We start from the raw sequence: 9,228 nt of genomic DNA, 5'->3' as shown, positions 1-9,228 counted from the left end.
CTAGAACAACCAGACAGGCATAAAAATAGGCCCCCAAATAGGCCCCCAAACAGGGCACTTTGACCTAAATAAACCTCATTCCTTACACAAAAATTAACTTAAAATATACCATAGATGTAAATGTAAAACATAGAATTATAATATTCTCAAAAGATAACTAAAAAGGGCAGGTGGTGGCTCATGCTCTGGGAGGCCAAGGCAGTGGACTGCTTGAGCTCAGGAGTTAAGACCAGCTTGAGCAAGAACGAGACCTCCATCTCTACCAAAAAATAAAAAAAATAGCCAGGCACTGTGGCAGGCACCTGTAGTCCCAGATACTCGGAAAGGTGAGGGCAGTGGATCACTTCAGCCTACTAGTTTGAGGCAGTTGTGAGCTATGATGAAATGACACTCTACCCAGGGTGATAAAGTGAGATTCTGTCTCACAAAATAAATAAATAAATAAATAATAGAGAGTGTCATCTATTGGAGAAGTAAAGAAACCTCATCACTGCAGGCCTGCAACCATGCACTCTGTGAAATTAGAGCTTAGCAGAAGTCTACTGTGTAGGATAGAATACAGGGTTAAAACTACTAGACACCAGGAACAAAGTAATCTGGTAAAAAGCCAAGCATCACTGCTGGCCACAAGTACCATAAATAATACTTACTAGACAGAGCATACTACCCCAACCCTGTCATAAATTAGCAGTGGTAAGGTTTAGGTAAGACAGAAGTGCAGTAAAAAGGATGTGCTGGGAACTCAATCATGCAGTTAAAGATAAACTCCTTGTTATTTAACCTTGACTCTCTCTTTGAAGCTTTCTGCTATGCTGTATTTTCTCATGCCTGAGCTTTCAATAAAAGTCAGTGAGGATCTTTGGGAGGGTGCTGAACCCTTGTCTCTCCATGCAGAGTTCTTGCTGGGGCTGGCTTCCCCAGGTCCCTCAGTTCATTGCAAATGGACTGTCGAGTAGGTGTTATTTGGTGTTAAGTACCATCCACACACTGAACTTCCAATTCCCAAACTCCTTGTCCAGCATCCAGTATGACAAGTTGCTCAGGACTTCAAAACAGATCTGTACTTCCAGGGCACAGCTACTAGTGCTTTGCAGGAGGCAAGTGAGGCCTATCTGGTTAGCCTTTTTGAAGACACCAACTGGGGTGCTATCCATGCTAAATGTGTAACAATTATGCCAAAAGATATGCAGAGAAACAAGTTAGATGACCCCACAAATTGTAAACTGTATTCCAGAGTCACCTGCCTTCTAAAAAAGAAAAATATGATTAAAAAACCAATGTTTGTGTGTGTATATACATATTTGTATTTAAGAGACTTTAAGAAGAAAGTAGTTCATAGTTGAAACAGGAGACAAGAAAAATAATGGCCAGTGTTTACCAGCCAAGGAACATATTAAATGCCATAAGTGCCAGGAGTCTGTCAAGTAACAGAACACGCAGCATAGATGGAGAATGTGCTTAAGCATCCACTATGAGCTGGGCACAGTGGCTCACACCTATAATCCCAGCACTCTGGGAGGCTGAGGCAGGTAGATTGATTAAGCTCAGAAGTTTGAGATCAACCTGAGCTAGAGCAAGACACCAAGGCTGGCAGATTCCAATCCAGCCCAGGACAGCTAAAACAACAATGACAACTGCAACAACAACAACAAAAATAACCAGGCATTGTGGCGGGTGCCTGTAGTCCCACCTACTCAGGAGGCTGAGGCAAGAGAATCTCTTGAGCCCAACAGTTTGAGGTTGCTGTGAGCTGTGATGCCACAGGACTCTACCCAGAGCGACAGCTTGAGACTCTGTCTCAAAAAAATAAATAAATAAAAGTAAAGAGATAAAGAAAGGTATACCATGTTAACAACACTAATCAAAAGAAAATGCAGGCAGTCATATTAAATTTGGACAGAGCAGACTTCAGAGCAAGAAAAATTATCAGGAATAAAAAGGAGCATTACATAATGATAACAGGGTCAGTTCTCAAAGAACACATAACAATCCTTATTGTTGCCTACACCTAAATCTCATAGTCAAAAAAACTCAAGGAAAAAACGATAGAGCTGCCAGAGAAAATAGATGCATCTACGATATAGTTGGAGACTTTAATCTCTATCCTTCCACAAAAATGGTCAGATTCAGAGTCAGGTAGAAAAATAATAAAGACATAGTTGAAAGCAACAGCACCAACAATCAACTGGATATAAATGACTCTATGAGTACTTCAATGAACAACTACAGAATACACATTCTTCTCAAGGGCACATAGAATGTTCCCCAGGATAGACCACAGTCTGGGCCATAAAACAAGCTTAACTGAAAAGAACAGAAATCACAAAATGTTTTGAGTGTGTGAAATCAATAAGCTAGTGGTCAAGAAAGAAGTTAGATGACCCTACAAATTATAAGCTGTATTCCAGAGTCACCTACCCCTTAAAAAAGAAAACTATAATAATAATAAAAAAAAAGTTTGTGTGTATGTGTGTGTGTGTGTATATATATATATATTTAAGAGATTTTAAGAAGAAAGTAGTTCATAGTTGAAACAGGAGACAAGAAAAATAATGGCCAGTGGTCACCAGCCAAGGAACATATTAAATGCCATAGGTGCCAGGAGTCCGTCAAGTAACAGAACACTCTCTGAAAGGCAACTATGTTCCAAGTGCTATATTAAGTACAGTTGGCTATTCCACTCCTAAAATGACAGCAAAGAAAATAAAAAGATATAATCACACATAGGTAAGATCAGGGAAGTGTGGAAGATGGAAAGTTGACAGAGGAGTAGAACTGAACCAGCAGAGCTAAGGAAGCTCCGATATAGGTGCCTGCCAAAGAGAGTCACTAATGAGAAGAAGGTACTTCACCCCCACAGAACCCTGGGAGGGCTAAAGAGAGCTAGAGACGGGTACAGGGAAGACAGGGCAGGGTGCAGGGCTGAAGTCTATGGGTCTCTCTCCCCAGGAGGAGATCGTTACGCGTGCTCTCCAGAGGAACCTGTCGGGAGAGACCCAGGACTCTGCTGCCAAAGTTGGGGACGGTAATGAGGTGGAAAATGAAAACAGGTAAATGAAGATAAAGGTCAACTCGCCACACAGTGGCACAGGGGACGCTCAGGCTCCAAGGCAGGAGAATGGAACTGAATGGAGACCCAGAGAAAAGACACTGAAATTTAAGACTTACCAAACCCCACTGCAAAAAGTGACTGCCACCTTACAGTAATGCCACCACTCAACAAAACCCACTTACGCAAAGAGCTTCCAATAGATTTTTCGAGCTTCCAATCAATTCTTAGATAAGAATGGACAGCCAAAAGTTATTAAACATATTGGTGGAAAGCCTCTAACATGAAATGCAGAAACTAAAACCAACTAATGAAAGAAATCATAGATAATGGATGATTCTAACAAAAAAGTTTAAAAATAAAATATACTATGCACCCAGGCACTATTCTAAACATTTTCCATATACTGACACATTTAATTTCTGTACTTTTATTTTCCTCATTGCCTAGTTAGCAAACTGCAGCCAAAAGGACCACCCTGCATCCCAATAGCATTTCAAACATCACCCATAATTGCCACACTATTACCAATGAATATGTCAAAACAAGAAAATAAGTAGACTCTGATGTAACATTTTTAAGTCACAGTGGAGTGTAGACTTTTATATCAAATTAGGTGTAAAAGTATTTTGTTCGTTATGTAACAGAACTATAGCTGTGCCAGAAGAATACAACATTACCAGACTGAGCACTCATCACGATACTCTAACATGCCCAAACCACACAGCACTTACTCTCAACTCAAAGCAATGATCAGGAAGATTAGAAAAATTAAAATGAAGTATCTCATCATAGCAGAATGTCTTCCCCAAAATAAAAATATATAAACGAAGCAGCAACAAAAATCAATTTTTAAATTGCCCAAGTGAAGAAGGGCATTTATCAATGGCAAGTTAATTGTGTTTAATTGCCGCAGCCAAAGAAATGTGTGCGTGAAAATAAATATCTTTAACATCTTTGTCATTCATTGAAAATGGCTGATCAAAAATAGTTTGTATAGGGGCCAGCACAGTGGTTCACCTGTAATCCTAGCACTCTGGGAGACAAAGGGCAGATGATCACTTGAGCTCAGGAATTGGAGATCAGCCTGAGCAAAAGCAAGGCCCCATCTCTACTAAAAATATAAAAATTACCTGGGCATTGTGGTAGGCATCTATAGTCCCAGCTAGTTAGAGGAATGAGGTAGGATGATCATTTGAACCCAGGAGTTTGAGGTTGCTGTGAGCTAGGCTGAGGCTATAGCACTCCAGCCTGGACAACAGAGTGAAACTGTGTCTCAAAAAATACATATATGGGGCTCAGCACCTGTAGATCAGTGGCTAGGGCACCAGCCACATACACCAGAGCTGGCAAGTTCAAACCCTGCCTGAGCCTGCCAAACAACTATGACAACTACAACAAAAAAATAGATAGGCATTGTGGCAGGCACCTATAATCCCAGCTACCTGGAAAGCTGAGGTAAGAGAACTGCTTAAGCCCAAGAGTCTGAGGTTGCTGTGAGCTGTGATGCCACAGCACTCTACCAAGAGCAACATAGTAAGACTGTCTTAAAAAAAGAAAAAAAAAAGATATATATATACACACATACATAAATATTTATATATAGGCTGTGGACAGTGGCTCACACCTGTAGTCTCAGCACTTTAGGAGGCCAAGTAGAAGGACCACTTGAGGCCAGGAGCTCAAGATCAGCCTGGACAACACAGAGAGATCCCATCACTACAAAAAATTAATAAATTAATTGGGCATAGTGGTACACACCTATAGCCTACCTACTTGGGTGGCTGAAGCAGGAGGATCACTTGAATCCAGGAATTCAAGGCTGATCTCCAACTCCTGAGCTACAGTAAGCTATGACTGTGCCACTGCACTCCAACCTGGGTAATGGATTGAGACTCTGTCTCAAAAACAACAAAAAGAAAAGCATCATCTATGTTCATGGGTTGGTATCAGTAATTGGCATTACCTATCTGAGTTAAGAAGATATTTTCAAAGATAAAATACACAGGCCAGGCATTGTGGTAGGTACTTCTAGTCCCAGATACTCGGGAGGCTGAAGCAAGAAGAGTGCTAGAGCACAAGACTTGGAGGTGGTAACCTGTGACGCCATGGCACCCTACCCAGGGGAACAGAGTGAGACTGTGTCTCAAAAAAAGAAAAAAAAAGATGAAATACATAAAATCTCATTATAAATCACTAATAGATGGATATTTATAATGGACTTTGATGACAAGAACGCTAACTTTAAATTCCAGTTGAGCAAACGCTATCCCCTCCTCCCTCAAAATCATTTCATTTTTCCCATTAGCAAATCTTTATTACAAAAAATCATCCTAAATAATTAGTACTACATTTTGAATCTTAGTAACAAAAACCTTGTAGAAAACCTTCTCCTCTTGTTATATAAGTACATACATAATATCCTTCATTTTGTCCCTTGGCCTATAAAGCCTAAAATATTTATGATCTGGTCCTTTACATAAAACATCTGCCAACTCCTAGCCTACGTGGATAAACTAAAGCAAAGAAAGGTTAAGTAACTTTCCAAAGATTACTTCCAAAGCAGTAAGCACTGAAAAGTGGCAGACCAAATTTCAAACCCAGGCAGGATGATATAACACTGCTTCATGAACCAAGAAAACAATGCCATAGAAAGGAAATAATCAAAGAACAAGGAGCTTGAAATTAAAAATAAGATGAAAAGTTCACTAGAAAGGAGAAAAGATAAGGCTGAGGAACCTCCACACTGCAGTGAACTATGATCATGCCACTGAACTCCAGTTTGGGCCACAGAGTGAGCCCCTGTCTCCAAAAAAATTTGAAGAAAAGAAAAAACAAATGTGGGCCCTGCAGGGTGGCTAACACCTGTAATCCTAGCACTCTGGGAGGCCAAGGCAGCTGGACTGCTTGAGCTCAGGAGAGATCAGCCTGAGCCAGATCAAGGTCTCCAAAAATAGCCGAGGGGTTGCAGTGGGTGCCTATAGTCCCAGCTACTTGGGAGGCTGAGGCAAGAGGATCGCTTGAGCCCAAGAGTTTGAGGTTGCTGTGAGTTATGACACCACAGCTCTACCGAGGGCAACAAAGGGAGACTGTTTAAAAAAATAAAAATAAAAATGAATGGAAAACAGGAGGCAAGAAATTAGAAAATTAGAAGATCAACTGAGTAAATCTGAATATATTAATAATAAGAGCTCCAAAAGGAAAGCACAAGCAAAACAGAAGAGTGTTAAACTCTCAAGGCAGGAAGTGTGAAAAGTCTGAGATTTTACCTTACCGCAAAGCTAACAAAGACATGAAGCTTCTGAGTCAGGGACAAAAAACAATGTATTACTCATTACAGTAGCAGTAGCCAGAGCAACATCTTACATCAGTTTCCTGGGCACCAATTCCCAAGGGTCTTCCAAAGTATTTGGTAAAAATTAATATGTTCCTGGAAAACTGAGCAAACTGGGAGAGGGAGGAAAAACCAAGTAAATATTCACCAGCAGTGAGCAATATTTATGTAGTCATAATAAGGTAAACATTAAATTCTAAATTAATCAAGAATTCCTCTGTGGCTGTAATTCTGTGGGTTTTCCCGCAGCTGCCAGTTCTTTTAGAACTCATCAAATGGAGGCTGCTCCAACCAGCTCTCCAGCTGATGGATTTAAGGCAAATCTTGTCTTTAAGGAGATGGAGAAGAAGCTTCAAGAGGAAGCAGAACAGTCTGTGAAGAAAATAAGGAGTATTTTTGTCTTCAAGCTGAAGGATGGCACCTGGGTGGTAGACGTGAAGAAGGCAAAAGGATCAGTCAGTGATTAGTGGTTCCTAACTCGATAAAAAGGCTGACTGCAGGATCACAGTGGCTGACTCCAACTTACTGGCTTTAATGACTAGTAAAATGAATCCTCAGTCAGTCTTCCTTCAAGGCAAACTGAAAATCACTGGCAAGATGGGTCTGGCTATGAAACTGCAAACTCTTCAACCTCAGTCAGGCAAAGCTAAGCTGTGAAGAACTCCCTTTGACTACTTTTGAAAATCAAGATAAAATATATAGCTATATATCCGTGTATTCACTACACTCTCAGAATTCAGACTGAAACTACACATTGGCAAATTGTGTGAGAAAGATTTGTCTTTCGATTAATATGACCACTCCTGTTTTTCCTAAGCTCTGGGCGAAGAGAGCCTGATGGTGTGTAGGGCTGCTGTGCTGAGTTGCATACAATTGTGCATTACAAAGTTAATATGGTAATTTCAGAATAAAATTAGAAAGAGTAAAATCCAAAAAATTAAGTAAATAAAAGCTCTTGTTATGCTTATAAAGTATATTTAGAATTATTCTGCAAATATTCAATTTCAGAGTTTTCCTTGGTAGAATGAGTAAAGAAACAATACCATCAGCTGGTCAGTAATTATTGTTGTGCACTTAATGACCTGAACTAATTTCTCATTAATAGTATTTAAAATTCTGTAATAGGATGATTAAAAAAAAAACTTAAAAATTTTCCATTACACAAAAATTTTTGCATTTCATGCCATCAGAAACAGTATTTTCTTACCAAATTAAAATAAATATTATCACTGCTTAGGGGCAGGAGGGATGTGTAGCCGAACACAGGCTTATTTTTAAAATAAAAATATTTTTAAAATGGGTTTTGTTGCAGCCGGGCAAGGTGGCTCACGCCTGTAATCCTATCACTCTGGGAGGCCAAGACATGTGGATTGCTTGAGCTCACAAGTTCAAGATCAGCCTGAGCAAGAGTAAGACCCTATCTCTACTAAAAAAAAAAGAAAGAAAAGAAAAAAAAAGGCTCAGTACCTGTGGCTCAAGTGGCTAAGGTGCCAGCCACATACACCTGAGCTGGTGGGTTCAAATCCAGCCTGGACCCACCAAACAACAATGACAGCTGCAACTAAGAAATAGCTAGGTGTTGTGGCAGGCGCCTGTAGTCCCAGCTACTTAGGAGGTGGAGGCAGGAGAATTGCTTGAGTCCAGGAATTGGAGGTTGCTGTGAGCTGTGATGTCACAGCACTCTACCTAGGGTGACAGCTTGAGGCTCTGTCTCAAAAAAAAGAAAAAAATGAAGCAAGAGGATCACTTAAGCCCAAGAGTTGGAGGTTGCTGTAAGCTATGATGATATACCATCACACTCTACCCAGGATGACAGCTTGAAACTCTGTCTCAAAAAAAAAAAACAGGGTTTCCTTCTTGAAAAAAATCTGTGTAATAGAGTCATAAAACACTGTGAAAAATAAAGTTTGCTTTGAGATGCAAAAGAAAAAAAAGAACTCCTCTATATATGCCTGTCCTAGACTCATGCCTGTGGCTCAAGCGGCTATGACGCCAGCCACATACACCTGACCTGGCGGGTTCAAATCCAGCCTGGGCCTGCCAAACAACGACAGCTGCAACTAAGAAATAGCTAGGCGTTGTGGCAGGCACCTGTAGTCCCTGCTACTTAGGAAGCAGAGGCAGGAGAATCACTTGAGCCCAGGAGTTGGAGATTGCTGTGAGCTGTGATGCCACAGCACTCTATCCAGTTTGAGGCTCTGTCTCGAAAAATGTGTATATATATGCCTGTTCTAGAAGGGCTAGAAGAGAGGACAGAAGAGGAAGAGCTTCTCACCTACCATAACAAGAAGTCAATGGGTAAAATCTAAAGTTGATAAATCACAAAATAGCAAGCTAAACTTATTATTTATAAACACAGAGGTAAGCATCAGAAGAAAATGCTTAGAAGAGTTTTTGGGCTCTGCACCGACAGCTCAGCAGCTAGGGCACCGGCCACATACACTGAGGATAGCAATTCAAACCTGGCCTGGGCCTGCCAAACAACAACAACTACAACAAAAAAATAGCCAGGTGTTGTGGTGGGTGCCCTTAGTCCCAGCTACTTGGGAGACTGAGGCAGGAGAATCACTTAAGCCCAAGAGTTTGAGGTTGCTGTGAGCTGTGACAGGACAGCACTCTACCGAGGGCAACATAGTGAGACTGTCTCAAAAAAAAAAAAAAGAAGAGTTTTTAAAAGTACTCCCTCTGGAGGGAGACCAGACTAAAAAGTAGGGGTAGGTAAGAGTACTGCTGATTTTTTATAAACTGCCTCCTACTTTATCATTTTTTTCTCTTTGAAACAGGGTCTCGGCTTGGCGCCTGTGGCTCAAGTGGCTAAGGCGCCAGCCACATACACCTAAGGTGG

General features: G+C 40.8%; 1 protein-coding gene and 1 pseudogene across 2 annotated transcripts in view; one reads left to right on the top strand and one right to left on the bottom strand.

The window, feature by feature from the left end:
- Nucleotides 1–9,228, bottom strand: part of DYM (dymeclin) — a 367,263-nt gene that overhangs the window by 348,122 nt on the left and 9,913 nt on the right. The gene's annotated exons all lie outside the window — the stretch shown is intronic.
- Nucleotides 2,932–7,144, top strand: LOC105886497 (annotated as a pseudogene).

This window comes from Otolemur garnettii, unplaced genomic scaffold (assembly GCF_000181295.1).
Source record: "Otolemur garnettii isolate 467f Iridium unplaced genomic scaffold, OtoGar3 scaffold00012, whole genome shotgun sequence".
Taxonomy (NCBI): domain Eukaryota; kingdom Metazoa; phylum Chordata; class Mammalia; order Primates; family Galagidae; genus Otolemur; species Otolemur garnettii.
The sequence above is the reverse complement of the archived record's forward strand: the minus strand, read 5'-3'. Positions and strand labels throughout refer to the sequence as shown.